Source organism: Phyllobates terribilis, unplaced genomic scaffold, assembly GCF_046119375.1.
Source record: "Phyllobates terribilis strain yellow unplaced genomic scaffold, ASM4611937v1 Scaffold_200__1_contigs__length_3551848, whole genome shotgun sequence".
NCBI lineage: Eukaryota > Metazoa > Chordata > Amphibia > Anura > Dendrobatidae > Phyllobates > Phyllobates terribilis.
The window spans coordinates 218373-236181 of NW_027362960.1; the positions used below are offsets into that span (position 1 = coordinate 218373).

General features: G+C 40.7%; 1 pseudogene; it reads right to left on the minus strand.

Annotated features, from left to right (window-relative positions):
* Positions 1-17228, minus strand: part of LOC141213598 (uncharacterized) — a 54132-nt pseudogene extending 36904 nt beyond the window's left edge.
* Between the last annotated feature and the right edge of the window lie 581 nt (positions 17229-17809).

Here is a 17809-nt window from a genome sequence, read left to right on the forward strand (position 1 = left end):
GGCCATTACTCCAAAAGAGACATAAAAAAGCCAGATTAATGTTTGCAAATGCACACAGGAAAAAGGACCTTAATTTTTGTAGACGTCCTGTGGTCTGATGAAACTAAAATTCAACTTTTTGGGCATAATGACTATTGTTACATTGGGAGGAAAAAGGGAGAAGCTTGGAAGCCTAAGAACACTATCCCAACTGTGAAACATAGGGGGGCAGCATCATGTTGTGGGGTTTTGCTGAAGGAGGGACTGGTGCACTTCACAAAATAGATGGCATCATTAGCAAAGAAGATTATGTGGAAATACTGAAGCTACATCTCAAGACATAAGTCAGGAAGTTAAAGCTTGGGCGGAAATGGGTCTTCCAAATGGACAATAACCCGAAGCATACTGCCAAAATGGTAACAAAGTGTCTTAAGGATAACAAAGTCAATGTTTTGGAGTGGTCATCACAAAGCTCTGATCTCAATCCTATTGAAAATTTATGGGCAAAGCTGAAAAGGCAGGTGGCATCAAGGTGACCTACAAACCTGGATCAGTTACACCAGTTTTGTTAGGAGGAATGGGCCCAAATTCCGACCAACTATTGTGAGAAGCTTCTGGAAGGATATACCAAACGTTTGACCCATGTCATTCAGTTTAAGGTCTATGGTACCAAATACTAATGAAATGTATGTAAACTTTTGACTTTGCAATAAGTAATAAAAATGCCTTAAAAACATTCTCTCTCATTATTCTGGCATTTGGCAAATATAAAAAATGATGGTAATTCTAATTGACCTAAAACGGGAAAGATTTATTATGATTTCATGTCAGATATTGAGAATAACATGCATATGTGTCTTTTTATATAGTGCATGTAAACTTCTGATTTCAACTGTATATATTGTATCATGTGCTCCCAAAAATCTGCACTTTATTCCTCATTGGTTTTGAGTTAGTTACTCAAATCTATACCCCTGATGTCAATACAATGATTTTTTTTATTCTAAGGCCCCAGTCCCACTATCAGTATTCGGTCAGTATTTTTTCTCAGGAATGGGGGATAAATGCAGAATTGGTGACTTGTTTCTATTATACCTTTTCTCTGATTGTTCACCTGGTTTTGGCTCCCACTCCTGAGAAAAAATACTGACCGAATACTGACCAAATACTGATAGTAGGACCGTGGCCTAAGATCGCTAGTGTTTCTAGTTAGGTAAAGATGAGGTTGCTTTATTATTTAACTTTTGTTGCAGGGGACATTGGCTTCAGCTGGAATGGACATTATGGTAAGTAGGGTTTAATAAAGAACAATAAAAGGTCTCTGTGTTTATTTCAAATAAAATATTTTATTCATGGTGTTGTAGTTATTTCACATATCACTTTCACCACGGTGTTAGTAATGGGGGCGTCTTATAGACGCCTCTCCATTACTAACCGGGCTTGATGTCAGCTGGCCTTATAAGCTGACATCAACCCCAACCCTATAACCCCACTGCCACCACTACAGGGCAGTGGGCAGAGCCAGCCAGAATTGGTGCATCCTATGGATGCGCCACTTCTGGGGCGGCTGAGGGCTGCTGTTTCGAGCCTCGGAGGGGGCCAATATTCATGGCCCCTTCCTAGGCTAATATAGTCCCCAACTGTCTGCATAGCCTTTGCTAGCTGTTAAATAGGGGGACCCAACGTCAATTTTTTTGGGGGTCCCCCATTTTAATAGCCTGTAAAGGCTAAGTATTCAGCTGGGGGGCTGATATTAGTAGCCTGGGAAGCTCCGTGGGTATTACACTTTTCCCTGGCTTCAAAAATCTGCCCAAGCTGTCTGCTTAACCTCTGCTAGACTATAAAATTACGGGGGATCCCACACCAATTTTTTTTTAATAAATCCTTTAATTTAACAATAAATGACAAGTACAGTAACCAACACAGTCACTGTACTAATTATATACATGACTGACACCTTTCTATCTATTCTATGTGTATAGCTATTCTTTCCATTCTAAATTGTTGGGCACCGATGTATTGTAACTGTATGCGGCTGATTAATTGCCAGCTTTTAAAGAGACGGGTGCATGAAAATTGGATGCCACTCACATGGTCCGAGTGCTGTGCGTGCGTTTTTTTTCACGCACCCATTGACTTGCATTGGCGAGTCTCGTCTGAGATACGTGGCAAATCGTAGCATGCTGTGAATCAGCCTGATTTCAGCTCAGAAAAAAAATTGCAGATGAGATGTCATTCATTCATTAACATTGGTCCGAGTGCAATTCAATTTTTTATTGCTCTTTCTCAACTAAAGCAGAGAGGGAAAGCGCACGGTAGATCTGGGCTGTGATGTGCGGTGAAACCCCGACCACAGCCCATCACTCAAGGGGGAGTGCGTCACTTGCTCACGCCTGACTGCAGCCGGAACTTGACGTGACATCAGCGGATGTCGGAGTCGGCTGCAGCCGGGGTCACGTGATGGCTGGTGAGCGGCCAGCAATAGCGCCGCTCACAGGCAATAAAGAACAAGCAAGGTATTTACAAAAAAACTTGGCACAATTTAAATCCATGGGGGCATTGTTAATAGTAGTGGACAACCTCTTTAAGGATTGGAGGGAGGTCGAAATGTATCTTTTGGTAGATAGTGATTGGGCCAAAAGAGTTGCTAACCGCAGATCTAGGAAGGCTCCTGTCTTTAGGGTGGGGGATTTTGTGTGGTTGTTCTCAAAAAATCTGCGCTTAAAGATCACATCTAGAAAGTTTGCACCTAAAATTGTAGGTCCTTATAAAATTATTAAAATTTAAAATTCTGTGACAGTTAAGTTGCAACTTCCTATTGCCTGGAAAATCAATAATTCTTTCCATTCTTCTCTTTTAAAAAAATTTGAGGGGACCTCAAGACATAATTGAGGCGGATTTGGAAGTGTATTGGGAGTATGAAGTAAGGCGAATTCTTGGTTCCAGGTGGGTCAGGTCTGCATTATCTCGTCAAGTGGAAAGATTATGGTCCTTAAGATTATTCCTAAGTTAATTTGGGGTGTTATAGATAAATATATGTATTATTATGGAAGTTATATGAAAATGGAACTCCATACTTTTATGTATTAACACCTTTACCCCCCCAAGGCGGTTTGCATGTTAATGACCAGGCCAATTTTTACAATTCTGACCACTGTCACTTTATGAGGTAATTACTCTGAAACGCTTCAATGGATCCCGCTGATTCTGAGACTGTTTTTTTGTGACATATTGTACTTCATGATAGCGGTAAAATTTCTTCAATATCACCTGCGTTTATTTGTGAAAAAATTGGAAATTTGGAGAAAATTTCACAATTTTCAAAATTTGAATTTTTATTCCAATAAATCAAAGAGATAGGTCACACAAAATAGTTAATAAATAACATTTCCCACATGTCTACTTTACATTAGCACAATTTTGGAACTAAAAATGTTTTTTGTTAGTGTGCTATAAGGGTTAAAAGTTGATCAGCGATTTCTCATTTTTCCAACAAAATTTACAAAACCATATTTTTTAGGGACCACATCACATTTGAAGTGACTTTAAGGGGCCTTTATGACAGAAAATACCCAAAAGTGACACCATTCTAAAAACTGCACCCCTCAAGGTGCTCAAAACCACATTCAAGAAGTTTATTAACCCTTCAGGTGCTTCTCAGGAATTTTTGGAATGGGGAAGAAAAAAATGAACATTTAACTTTTTTCACAAAAATGTTACTTTAGACCCCAATTTTTTTATTTTTGCAGGGGTAACAGGAAAAAATGGACCCCAAAATTTGTTGTGCAATTTCTCCCGAGTACGCAGATACCCCATATGTGGGGTAAAACCTCTGTTTGGGTGCACGGCAGGGTTCGGAAGGAAAGGAGCGCCATTTGACTTTTTGAATGTAAAATTTGCTTGAATAATTAGCGGACGCCATGTTGCGTTTGGAGAGCCCCTGATGTGCCTAAACAGTGGAAACCACCAACAAGTGACACCATTTTGGAAACTAGACCCCTCAGGGAACTTATCTAGATGTGTGGTGAGCATCTTGAACCCCTGAGGTGCTTCACAGAAGTTTATAACATGGAGCCGTGAAAATAAAATTTTCACATTTTTCCCACAAAAATGTTTTTCAGTCCCCAGTATTGCATTTTCATAAGGGTAACAGGAGAAATTGCACCATGCAACTTGTTGTGCAATCTCTCCTGAGTAAGCCGATACCCCATATGTGGGGGAAAACCACTGTTTGGGCGCACGGCAGGGTTCGGAAGGGAAGGAGCGCCATTTGACTTTTTGAATGTAAAATTTGCTTGAATAATTAGTGGATGTGTCCATGATGTGCCTAAACAGTTGAAAACTCCCACAAGTGACACCATTTTGGAAACTAGACCCCTGAGGGAACTTATCTAGATGTGTGGTGAGCACCCTTATCCCCCAGGTGCTTCACAGAAGTTTAGAACATGAAGCCGTGAAAATAAAAAAGTCTAACTTTTTCCACAAAAATTATCTTTTTGCCCCAATTTTTTTAGTTTCAAAGGGGTAAGAGGAGAAAATGGAACCTAAAAACTGTTGTGCAATTTCTCCTGAGTATGCCAATACCCCATATGTGGGGAAAATACACTGTTTGGGCGCACATTGGGGTTCAGAAGGGAAGGAGCACTGTGTGACTTTTTGAACGCAAAATTGCCTGGAATCAAGGGCGGACGCCATGTTGCATTTCGGGAGCCCCTGATGTGCCAAAATAGTGGAAACCCCCCACAAGTGACTCCATTTTGGAAACTAGGCCTCTCAAGAATTTTATCAAGGGGTATAGTGTACATTTTGAACCCAAAGGTACGACAGAATTTGATAACATTAGGTCATCATATTGAATAAGTTGTCATTAGTTTTGAGCGCAAGTGCTCGCTACTTGAGTTTGCATCGGGTACTCGGGTATGCACCATGTATCGCGGGTGCTCGAATGACATGCTCGAGTCGCCGCCCCACGTTTCACGGATGTTAGACACCCAAAAAATAACATGCGGGGATCGCTCGTGCATGGCAGGCGATCCCAGCAACGTTTTTTTTGGCCGCGAAGCATATGGGGTGGAGACTCGTGTATGTCATTCGAACACCCGCGAGCACTTGCGCTCAACACTGGTCGCCATATTGTCATCATTTTTTTTTTCTTTACTTTTGAAAAAACCCCAACCCTAGCCCCAACCCTAACCCTAGCCCATCCTAACCCTAGCACAACCGTAACCCTAGAGTTTATTTTTTTACACCATTCCTCGTGCGGTATAAGTGATTAGACGACTTTATTCTTCGGGTCGGTGCGATTACAGCAATATCAGATTCATAGCGGGTTTTTATGACTGACAGCTGTCACACACTAAAATACGCTTTTTTGCAAAGACTAGTGTTGGCATCACCATATTTTGAGAGCTATAATTTTTCCATATTTTGGCCGACAGTCATGTGATGGCTTTTTTTTTGCGGGACTAGTTGACGTTTTTATTGGTACCATTTTCGGGCATATGACATTTTTTGATCGCTTTCTATTCTGATTTTTGGGAGGCAGAATAAACAAAAACCAACAATTCAGGAATTGGTTTTTTTGCTTTTTTTTATGCCGTTCTGCATGTGGTAAAATTGATAATGCAGCGTTATTCTTCGGGTCAGTGCATTTACAGCGGTATCGCATTTATATAGTTTTTTTTGTGTTTTGGCGCTTTTACACAATAAAAACGATTTTATAGAAAAAATTATTTTTTTGCATCGCTTTATTTTGAGAGCTATAACTTTTTATTTTCCGGCTGATGGAGCTGTATTGCGGCTTGTTTTTTGCGGGACAAGATGCCGTTTTTAACGGTACCATTTTTATTTACATTCGTCTTTTTGATCGCGTGTCATTCCATTTTTTGTTTGGCGGTATGATGATAAAGCATTGTTTTTTTGCTTCGTTTTTTTTTTTTTTACCGTGTTCACTAAAGGGGTTAACTAGTGGGACAGTTTTATAGGTCAGGTCGTTCCGGACGCGGCGATACCAAATATGTGTACTTTTATTGGTTTATTTTTTTTTTCATAATAAATAAATATTATGGGTTCAATATATTTTTTGGGGATTATTTTTTTTATTTTTTTTTTATATTTTTACAATTTTTTTTATTTTTTACTTTTCTACATTTTTTTTTACTTTTACACATTGTCCCACTATGGGACTTTCACTTTTTGCAGCCTCATCGGCTGCATGGCATAGAGAGCAGCAGCTCCCTTTGTCATGCAGCCTGTCAGCACTGCACACAGGGGAGACATTACTTTGGTCGCGCACTGCGCATGACCAAAGTAACGTCCTGCCTCCTGGTGACCCAGATGTTGTCATGACGACATCGGGTTGTCATGGCAACATCCGGAAGTCGCCACAGACATTGCTGGACGCCGGCAGGAGAAGTGAGTGTAACGATCACCTCCCCCCTTGCCACCAGCATTGCGGGGGTTAATGTGCCGGGAGCAGTGCAGGACCACTCCCAGCACCGGGAGTCAGCTGTGACAATCAGCTGACACCCGGCGGCGAATGCCCCGCACCGCTTGTGTGCGGGCGCGATCGCAGATCGAGTGATAATACGTAGCTGGCCCAATAGGCCCAGGGCACAGCTACGTACTATTACTGACATGGTCGGAAAGGGGTTAAGAATTGCAGACAATCCAAAATGCCCTCCTCCTGTTCGTACCACATTGTACCAATAACCTCATAATGATCAAACATCCACATACTATGTGGAACATGGAATTATTGAAAATCCCTAATGATTATTGACTAACATATTAATCTGATAAATTGAGCTTGCTAATGATCTTTATTTCTTTTAGGGAAATTACAGAATAACAAAAGATAAGTGACTATTCTGATTGACCTTTGAACCTTAAGTGCAAGACGGACTTAATTGATTTAATTGAGAGTCAGCTTGACTTAATTGTTTACATATTAAAATAATGACTCATTAGCGACAGATGTCAGCCATAATTATGAGATAAGGCAATGAGGTAATGTGTGGAAAGGTTCCTGATTTTTCCTATAAAAAGCCTATTTGAGACACTACTCAGTGTTCATTTGTGATTTCTCCGACCGTATAGATCCTATATACAATTTGGCGGCAGACAACTAAGACGAGAACACACACATTTTGTGTGCCCCTAACGGGGATTTTCATGATATCAGATAGACAGATTATTGGGTGGGGCTGGGGAAAACCCAGCAGTCATGGTACACATTGGTACCAATGACAAAGTTAGAGGGAGGTGAAAGGTCTTTAAAAATGATTACAGGGAATTAGGAGAGAAGCTGAAGTACAGGTGGTGTTTTCAGAAATACTGCTGATTCCACTACGTCACTAGAAAGTCAGCAGGAACTTAAGAAGATAACTGTCAGGAAGAAAGGGTTTAGGTTCATGGAGAACTGCGCTGACTTCTCTGTCGGCTACAGGCTCTACAATAGGGACAGGCTGCACCTCAATGGGGAGAATGCAGATGTGCTGGGGGAAAAAATGGTCAGATGGATGGAGGAGCTTTCAACCTAGGATCTGGGGGGAGCGAGGGTAGCTGTGCAAATAAGGGGGTAGATTAGACAGAGAGTGAGACATTCAAGGAAAGTAAGTAGGCGAGTAGCAGTAGTAAATGTGTTAATAGTATTAAATGTCTGCAAGCAAATGCAAGAAGTCTTGAAAACAAAATGAATGAATCAGAGACTCTTAGGTCAGCCTCAGATTACGATGTGGTGGGCATTACAGAAACCTGGCTGGATGAAAGCCATGACTGGGTGACAAACATAGAGGATTACACTACATTCAAATGGATAGGAAAGAAAAATAAGTAGAGGGGTGTGTATTTTCGTTAAAATCAACTTAAGACCTCAAGCTCAATGACGACATGGGGGGCAGCTTCGACAATGTAAAGCACATATGCCCAACTCTTGGTGATTATATTTGACCCACAACACCAGAACCACCACACCCATGTGAGGCCATTATTCTGCATGGAGGACTTTGTGGGGTCCATTATACTGTATGGAAAGCTATGTGGGGCCCATTACACTGTATGGAAAGTTATGTGGGGTCAATCATACTGTATGGAGGACTATGTGGGGCCCATTATTCTGTATGGAGGACTATATGGGGCCCATTATACTGTATACTGGTTGGTCCACGACTTTGTCCAAGTTTTTCATTTTGGCCCTCTGCATGTTTTGAGCTTTACATCCCGGATGTAAAATCAGTATGGGTAATGTACATGGAAGTGGCAATAATGGAAAGCTGCTAACTGGACTTTGCTACAAGCCTCCTAATATAGCTGAACATGAAGAGGATGATATGCTGCAACAAATTAAAAAGGCAACAAAAACAAGTCATGGTCATAGTGTTGGCTCCCTTGAAATTGTTCTAGAAAAGTAATTCTCCCAGAAAATTATTGCAATTACATGTTTTGTTATACACGTTTATTTCCTTTGTGTGTATTGGAACAACACAAGAAAACACAGAAAAAATAGGCAAATTGAACATAATTTCAAACAAAACCACATAAAATAGGTCGGACAAAATTATTGACACCTTGCCAAAATTGTGGCTAAACAACTTTGTTTCAAGCATGTGAAGCTTGTTCAAACGCAATTGTAGCAAGTAACAGGTGTGGGCAATATGAAAATCACAGCTAAAGCCAGATAAAAAAGGGAGAAATTGATTCAATCTTTGCATTGTGTGCATATGTGTGGCACACTAAGCATGGAGAAAACAGAAAAAGGAGAAGAGAACTGTCTGAGGACTTGAGAACCAAAATTGTTGAAAAATATCAATAATTTCAAGGTTATAAGTCCATCTTTAGAGATCCGGATGTTCCTCTGTCCAAGGAGCGCAACATAATCAATAAATTTACAACACATACAGTCAAATATGGTGGCGCTTCAAAGATGTTTTTGGGTTGTTTTGCTGCCTTTGGTCAGGTACCTTGATCATGTGCAAGGCATCATGAAAGATTAGCAAAGGATTTTGGGGCACAATGTAGTGCCTAGTGTCAGAAAGCTGGGTTTGCGTCCTAGGTCATGGGTCTTCCAGCATGACAATGACCCCAAACATACTTCAAGAAGCACCCAGAAAATGGATGGAAACAAAGTGCTGGACAGTTCTGACTAGCAATGAATCCAGACCTAAATCCCATTGAACACCTGTGGAGAGATCTTAAAATTGCTGTTTGGAGAAAAACATTAAAGTTTGAAAGTCCTCAGTGGTTGATACCATCTTTTCAGTTAGCCATTAGTCAGTAAGCTTTCGAGACTACTCAGATCTCTTCGGTAGACATAGTATAATACAAAATCTGAAGAGTCACATATTTATACACAACAGGGCACAGGAATAATGCAAAAGATAAGACAAGTGAAGTGAAGCAGAACTATCAGTATGGGAGAGGGAGAAGCAGCTGTGGCCGTAAAAATGTTTGGCCACAGGTAGATCTATTCTTTTTTTTCCTTTTATTGTATGGCGATGAGAATTCATCCTTGTTTTAAGTTTTTGCCCTGTCTCCCCTACATACAGACTCCCAGTTGGACAGTTGGACATTTGGAACATATAATTAAGTTCATTGTGATGCAGCTGAAAGTACCTGGGATCTTGTGGTCCTGATGTGAGTTGGGAATCTTTATCTTGTCCGTGGTCTTTATAAATGGACGGGTTTTACATTTACAGTTGGTGAGGATGAATTTTATAAGTTTCACCACAAAGGTGAAACTATCCTCCCGGTCACTTTGCTTTCCCTCCGAGTACCTTTTTATTCTAACAATGTTAGGTTTCGGGGAGATTATACTTGTTCCTTTTATTTTTGGTTCTCCTTAGCTTACCTTCTTTGCCCTATATGAATGTGTTTTTGTTTCTCATTCAGGGTTTTCGTATTTTACTTCATACTTTCCTTTCCCCTGGTTGACAGTGTGTTGCAGCCTCCCCTCTGGTTCCTCTGGGGGTATGAGAAACTCCTCAATGGCTTATTAGTTAGGTGTGTGGTGGTGTTTTTAGTTGTGCAGCTAGGGCCTTTCTAGTCTCTACAGAGACTAGTTGGGTGTAGTTGCGACATTCTCCCCTGTGTGGGTTCTCTGGTGCTTATCAAGATCCGATTTCTGGTTAAAACATTTCCCACATTCTGAACATGAAAAAGGCTTCTCCCCTGTGTGAGTTCTGTGGTGAATAATAAGATTCCATTTATTTTTAAAATATTTCCCACGTTCTGAACAGGAAAAAGGCTTCTTCCCTATGTGAGTTTTGTGATGTTTGGTAAGAGTTGATTTCTCTGTAAAACATTTCCCACATTCTGAACAGTAAAATGGCTTTTCTCCTGTGTGAGTTCTCTGATGGTTGATAAGAGTTGATTTCTCTGTAAAATATTTTCCACATTCTGAACATGAAAAAAGATTCTCCCCTGTGTGAGTTCTCTGATGTTTATTAAGATATGATTTGTGTCCAAAACATTTTCCACAATCTGAACATGAAAAAGGCTTCTCCCCTGTGTGAGTTCTCTGATGTTTGATAAGATTTGATTTCGTTGCAAAAGATTTCCCACATTCTGAACAGGAAAATGGCTTCTCTCCCGTGTGAGTTCTCTGATGTACAATAAGATTTGATTTCTCTGTAAAACATTTCCCACATTCTGAACATGAAAAAGGCTTCTCTCCTGTGTGAGTTCGCTGATGTGTGATAAGAGTTGATTTCTCTGTAAAACGTTTCCCACATTTTGAACAGGAAAATGGCTTCTCTCCTGTGTGAGTTCTCTGGTGCCTAACAAGATCTGATATCTGATTAAAACATCTCCCACACTTTGAACAAGAAAATCTATTCTCTGCTGTGTGAATTTTTTGATGTTTAAGAAAAGACTTTTTGAGAGGAAAACTATTTCTATATTCTGAACGTGAAAATGTCTTCTTTGCTTTAGGAGCAGTTCGTTTTTTAATGCTTATTTTGTGACTATGATTTTCCTTAGTAGTCGGTAATAAATCAGAAGACAGGACGTGTTTCAAAGGATCAGATGACAGATCTTTGCTGTGAAGGGATGATGGTATATCTGGAGTAATGGCATTCACTTCAATTGTATCCTGTGAGATCTCAAAATTATCTGATTTGAAAATTGAAGATGTCAGCTGTCCCTCTGATCTCCTGGTACAGTCATCTGCCAAGAATAAAACCAATTATTATTTTTAATAAAAAATCCTTGAATTTTATATTTTTTAACATTTCTACTTAATTTGTCCGTAAAAAGGCAAGTTATATAAAAAAAAATCACTTATTCACCAGAACAATGACTGTCTAATAGAAAACCTCATAGGATGGATCAGTAGAGCGTGGTGTTCAACTGTTTTTTCATTCTGCCTCCCAAATATGGAATAAAAAGCCACCAAATGATGTTATGTAGGCGAAAATAATACCAATAAAAACTTCTACTTATTTGACAAAAAACAAGTCCCCACTCAGGTCCATCATCTGTCAATGGAAAAACAGAGGTTTCCACATTATTAGTGGCTCAAAGGCTTTTGAAAAGTAACATGGCTTCCATAAACCAATCCAGCAATATCCGCTCTTCCAAAGTCAGATCTCACCCTCGCTTATGAGCTTTGCAGTAGTTTATGTGCCTAAACCTCATTTAGCCTCCATGTATTTGGCATTACTATAATGAGAAGAACCCACTTTATTTATGTTGTGTGTCTCCTGGAGCACAATCTGGGCACTATGTGTTGGGTAATAAAATGACATATTTGTAATTTTCACGCTCCAACATCCACTGCGTGCTAATTTCCAGAAAAACACTGTGGAGTCAAAATAGTCACTTCTCCTATAGATTAATTCACTGAGGGTTATAATTTCCAAAATGGAGTCACTTTATGGGGATTTCTACTGCTCTGGTTTTCTGCCATTTTGTTATATTAGGGCTTCTGTAAATGGTGTGTCCCATCTCCTCTGGGATCTGCTCCTGCGACATCTGCTTTTGTCACCAGGCACCGTCTTATTCATTCTGCAGGCGGCGCTGGTGATGGAGGAGACGTCAGAACCAGAAGCTCTGGGCGGCGAAGGCTCTGTCCAGCCACTAAGATTAGGGTGCCTGGGACCTGTAGTACCATCCAGTCTGGCAGTATGGGTGTATGTGCTGTCCAGCTGGAGTAATCTGCTCCCTGCTTCAGCCATTTGGAGAGCACCACACCCTACTAAAGCTGGAAGCATATTGCCGGAAACTTCCAGATACAGCCTTGTTCTCCTCTGGTTCAGTCCTCTGAGCTCAGCTCCCGGCTTGTGAATTTGTTTCCTGTTGTGACCCCGGCACATTTACTGACTACTCTTGTGTCTTCTGAGTTTGTATTTTCTCTATCCTTTTGGTTCTGACCCGGCTACCTGACTATTCTTCTTCCCATCTCACTCCACAGAACAGCAAGTAACACCGTGGCCCAAGCCTAGGGGTCTCTGTGTTAGTCCAGATCCATGTAGAGGGGTTAAAGGATGATGAGCAAAGTAATTTGTGTTTATGACGTAAATTTATGAAGTAATTTATGCCCTCCCTCTGTCTAAAACTGAATCTGTCAAAAACTGAACTACTCGCATTTCCTCCCTCCACTAACCTACCTGTGCCCAATATTGCCATTTCCGTTTGTGGCTCAACCATTACTCCCCAGCAACAAGCCCGCTGTCTTGGGGTCATTTTTGACTCAGATCTTTCCTTCACTCCTCACATCAAATCACTCGCTCGATCATATCATCTACACCTCAAAAACATCTCAAGAATCAGGACTTTTCTCACCTTTGCCTCGGCAAAAACTCTTACTGTAGCTCTTATTCATTCTAGTCTGGACTACTGCAATTCTCTACTTATTGGGCTCCCTCTTACTAAACTCTCCCCTCTCCAATCCGTCCTTAACGCAGCAGCCAGGATCATATTCCTCGCCAACCGCTACACCGATACCTCTTCCCTGTGCCAGTCATTGCATTGGTTACCCATCCAATATAGAGTTCAATTTAAACTTACCACGCTTACCCACAAAGCGCTCCATGCTTCAGTACCCCCCTACATCTCCTCCCTTGTCTCAGTCTACCACCCTACACGTGGCCTCCGTTCTGCCAGTGACTTAAAACTAAAATCCTCCGTAATCCGAACTTCCCACTCCCGTCTCCAAGATTTCTCGCGTGCTGCGCCAATTCTTTGGAATGCACTACCCAGGACAGTTCAATTAATTCCCAATAGCCACAGTTTCAAGCGGACCCTAAAAACCTATTTCTTTAGACTGGAATAACGCCTCCACACACTATCTGTCCATCCCAGTTGTCCATCCCAGTTTTCCCCCATATTAAAATCTTCTTCAAGTTCAGGTTCATACCAACCATGCACATAATAGCCTCGGTCAGGACTGCACATATACTGGCAGGCGACCAGTCTATGTATTATTATTTATCAAATTTAGTATATTAAGGCAGTATTATACAATATATGTACATTCTACCTTTTGTGTCTCCCCAATTTCCTCATAGACTGTAAGCTTGCGAGCAGGGCCCTCACTCCTTTCAATATGAGATATGCTTATTCTGTATTGTCTGTATAAGTCCCCCCAAAAATTTGTAAAGTGCTGCGGAATATGTTGGCGCTATAAAAATAAAAAAAATTATTATTATTATTATTATTATTATTAATTTGTGAAATCTGTAAACGGGTTACATAAGGCAAGCCTGTTCGTGGTGGCCATCTTTTGAGCTTCCAGGTGACCATGAACAGTGCCCCCAATACATTGTGTCTGCACACTATCCCAGCAAGATCTGCATTAGAATAGCTAAATGGCGCTCCTTCCCTTCTTAACCTGCCATGTGCCCAGATAATAGTGTACAGCCGTATATAGGGGATTGTCAGATTCAAGAGAAGTTGGAAAATAATTTGTAAGGTCCATTTATTTTCTATTATCCTTTGTGAAGAATTCCAAAGTTATCACCACATAAAGTGATTTGAAAAATGGGGCCTGTTTAGAAACACAAAACTGGCTGCAGGAAGAGGTTAAATCAGAGGATTACAAAGTCAAAAACTGTGATTATACACAATAAAACATCTACTGAAATGATCAAACTCAACAGTCTTCATCAGAGTAAAATGAGTAACTAGTGGTGAAACCTCTCTGGGGTAATTAGAGTATGGGGCTCGGTGGCTCTTAGCAATCTAAACTATCGTAAGGGACAATAGTTTCTGTCAGATGAGAAGAAATATTAGACATTTAAAGTGAAATTTTTTATAATACTGCAGAGCTGAGGTGTCTTAAATTTAGATCTCGGGCATTTGGAAAAGGCAATGGAGATCTTTTTTAAAGACTACCAGGGAGTTACAGAGTCACATAAGTGAGGAAGGCCGATCCCACCACAATGAAACTATCATACAGAATGAACTTGTAAAAAAAAGAAAGAATATAAAAACATGTAACATCCCCAACAACAACGTATGTATGAGGGGAGAAATCCAACACTAAACCGGAGTCACACTCATTTATGGTGGACCATTGGAGCTACTATGAGTTCTGACCAGGAGAGTAGAGAAAGTATTAGCGCCCCCATTTCAGGAGAGATTGTGCAGTAATCTGAATTTATTAGGATTGAAAACATAATGGAATTTATGACGTGGAGTGAATCCATGAAACCAGGGCTGGAGCCATGCCAACACATCTCCTGCAGGCGTGAATAAATGTATATTACAGCCATCAACCACGCACAGCTTAGAGATATATCATGGCACAGGTGTAATGTTTTCTGTATAGTTTATCAGAATCCTGTTTGAAGTTAGTTGGTTTTAAAAGAAATTGAACAGTCAGAATAAAGGGAAACTCTGTTGTTATTGTACAGAAATTCACACTTGGCCTTCACTGGACATTTAATGTTGTTGATCAAAAAAGTGAAGTTTGCCCAGAAAGACTGGACCTGGTCTTGTAGGAACCATATGAGCACATTCAGCAGCACAGAAGGGAGAGAAGGTAGATTCATCCAATAAGATATCAGGGTTCTAGGAAGCCAACAGCATCATTACCCTCCACTTTCTCTAAGAGGCCCATCATAATATTTTTCTTCAAGTGATTTTCTAATTTGTCAGCACATTCTACATACGCTGTCATTTAGCTTCGTAGTTTACAGACCTGGGCAGGTAACGGTCAGCATAATCTAATCCCAGGGGGTAGGTGGATCTTCCAGGTTGTAAGTGCTATAGAAAAGGACTTTCACAATTTTCGCAAGTAATTTGAACATTTTCAGATGGAGGAGAATGTTGTGGTCTAGCGGCAAAATGGTGATCACACGATTATAATACGGCCGGACTACACCACCGATAAAGCAGCCACAGACAGGGACTGAGAAGAATTTGTGACGACTTCTCTGTATTTAGTGGTTACTACTCACCTGGGTAGTCATATGTAGGAATCTCCTCTTTACACTGCTCATCACCCCTCACATATATCTCTGTAATATTAATACCGGTCAGATCTTCACACTGAAACAAATATTGTAAAAGTCACAAACAGACAGAGAAGTCACATCTATGATCAGCTCTAATCCTGCCATCTCCACCGTTCTCATTACACAAATATAAAACATAATAATGGTGGATAAAACAAGACTGAACACAAGACCTTCACAGCCGTCTACACATCATAGGGGAAATCTCATGTCACCTTCTCTTCATCTACCTGATGATCCTGAGGAACATTGGGATCTTCTTGTTTACAGTCATGTGGAAGAAAAGGACGGAGACATATCTCTGGTGTTGTCCTCTTACTGGATAGATCTGGAGGAAACACATACAAGGACTGAATTCATTCTTTACATACAGATAATTATAGGCCGTGTGTATTTAGCCCTGTTTATTAACTGGTGATGTGAGGGGCTGGGGAACCTCCATCATGACGTCCTTGTACAGATCTTTGCGCCCTTCTAAATATTCCCACTCCTCCATGGAAAAATAGACAGCGACATCCTGACACCTTATAGGAACCTGACACATACAATGATACCGTCATCTCCCCGATCTCTTCATAGTGTTACTGTATAATGTCCCAGCATTCCCAGCAGTGTCACCTCTCCAGTCAGCAGCTCAATCATCTTGTAGGTGAGTTCTACGATCTTCTGGTCATTGATGTCCTCATGTATCAGGGGGTGAGGTGGAGGCCCCGTGATTAATCTCTGGTTATGGAGAGACACATTAATAAAACTCACTCTAGACATTTCCAGAGTCCTCACCTCTCCAGTTCTGTCCATCTGTTATTCCCATAGATAAGAATGATGTAATGTGACGTCATCAGAATCTCTCACCTCTCCAGTAAGCCGAAAGAGGATCTCTAGGGTGAGGTGTAATAACCTCTCTGCCATCTTGTCTCTGCCCATATCCATCTGTGATAGGTAAATCAGGAAAATTCTCTTATATAGAATATCTCCACTGAGAGGATCCGAAACTGTAGAGAGAAGAGGATGAGCAGATGTAACATCATAAAAATCCTGTGTAATAATACAACTATTGGAGATAATGAGGGGAAACATATAAGGAGATTTATTATTTTACAGAATTTCGTTTTTTTTCCTTTACATCTAGTAATAAAACCTTTATATTTTAGGCCACAGACAACAAGCAGTTTCTTCCTCGGAGTCAGCAGCTGAATACGTTTCTCATAGACTCATCTTCCATAACGCTAATTCTCGTCTAATTTTCTGACACTGGAATTGACATTGAGAATAACCTCGGCACTCAATGGTTCTTATAGAAAACATTTTTTTTAATGCAGTCCAAAAACAAAAGTAAACGTTTCGGTTGACCTGAGGACATTGCTGCATTGACGACAATGGAGACATGGGAATGTGCCCATTTTGGGATTCTGCAAGAACCGTTGTTTAGGACCTTGGTGCGCTGTGCCCAAATCGGCACATACCAGAGAGTCTCTAATATTGGTTGCTCTCTTAAAACACGGTAGGAAGGGTTGTTGGAACGCAGGGATCGTGGGATAGCCAGTTTGTAAGATGTTCCTGTGTTTCCTAATGGTTTTATGTAAGATGTAGGTAACGTGTAACGAAGGGGATTCTGTCCTTAGTGTTTGGACGATCAGTTCTGGAATACAACGCCTGGGGATGCAAGAAGCTAGGTGGATAGCCTCGTTCAGTGAATTTGGTTATCATTTCTTGTAACCTCTGATTGCGGATAGTTTCACTGGACACTATCTGTTTGACCCTCTGAAATTGTGATGTAGGTATAGATTTCTTCATCGACCTTGGATGATTGCTAGAAAAGTGTAATAGGCCATAGCAATCGGTGGGCTTGGAATAGAGGTCAGTTGTTAGGTGGCCCTGTGTATCCTTGATCCTTGGAAACTAACACTGCTTGAATGATATGTCATGGTGAAGCTCAAATCTGGCCATGCGGAGTTCAGTGTGGAGAAAAACCTCTAAAGATTCTAAGGGACCCCCCCATATGCAAAAGATGTCGTCTATGAAACGTTTCCAGAGAATGGAATGTTCTTGAAAAAGTGGATTAGAGTAGACCACCTGACTCTCGAAAGCTGACAAGAAGCAATTTGCATATGGGGGGGCCACATTGGTGCCCATCACGGTGCCCTTCACCGAAAAGCCTTAATAGGGAGTATGACCTACTGGCCTTTATATAAGGTTTTTTTATGTTTGGAGTTTGGTTCTCATTGAACAATTGGTATAAATAAACTTGTCACCCAGGGATCTTACGTGACCCTATGTTAAAATGAATTTTACATTTGGAAATGTGGTCTTCAATTTGAATAGGTCAATAATATACATGTTTTGATCTCCATATCCTACTCATATATTGTCTCCTT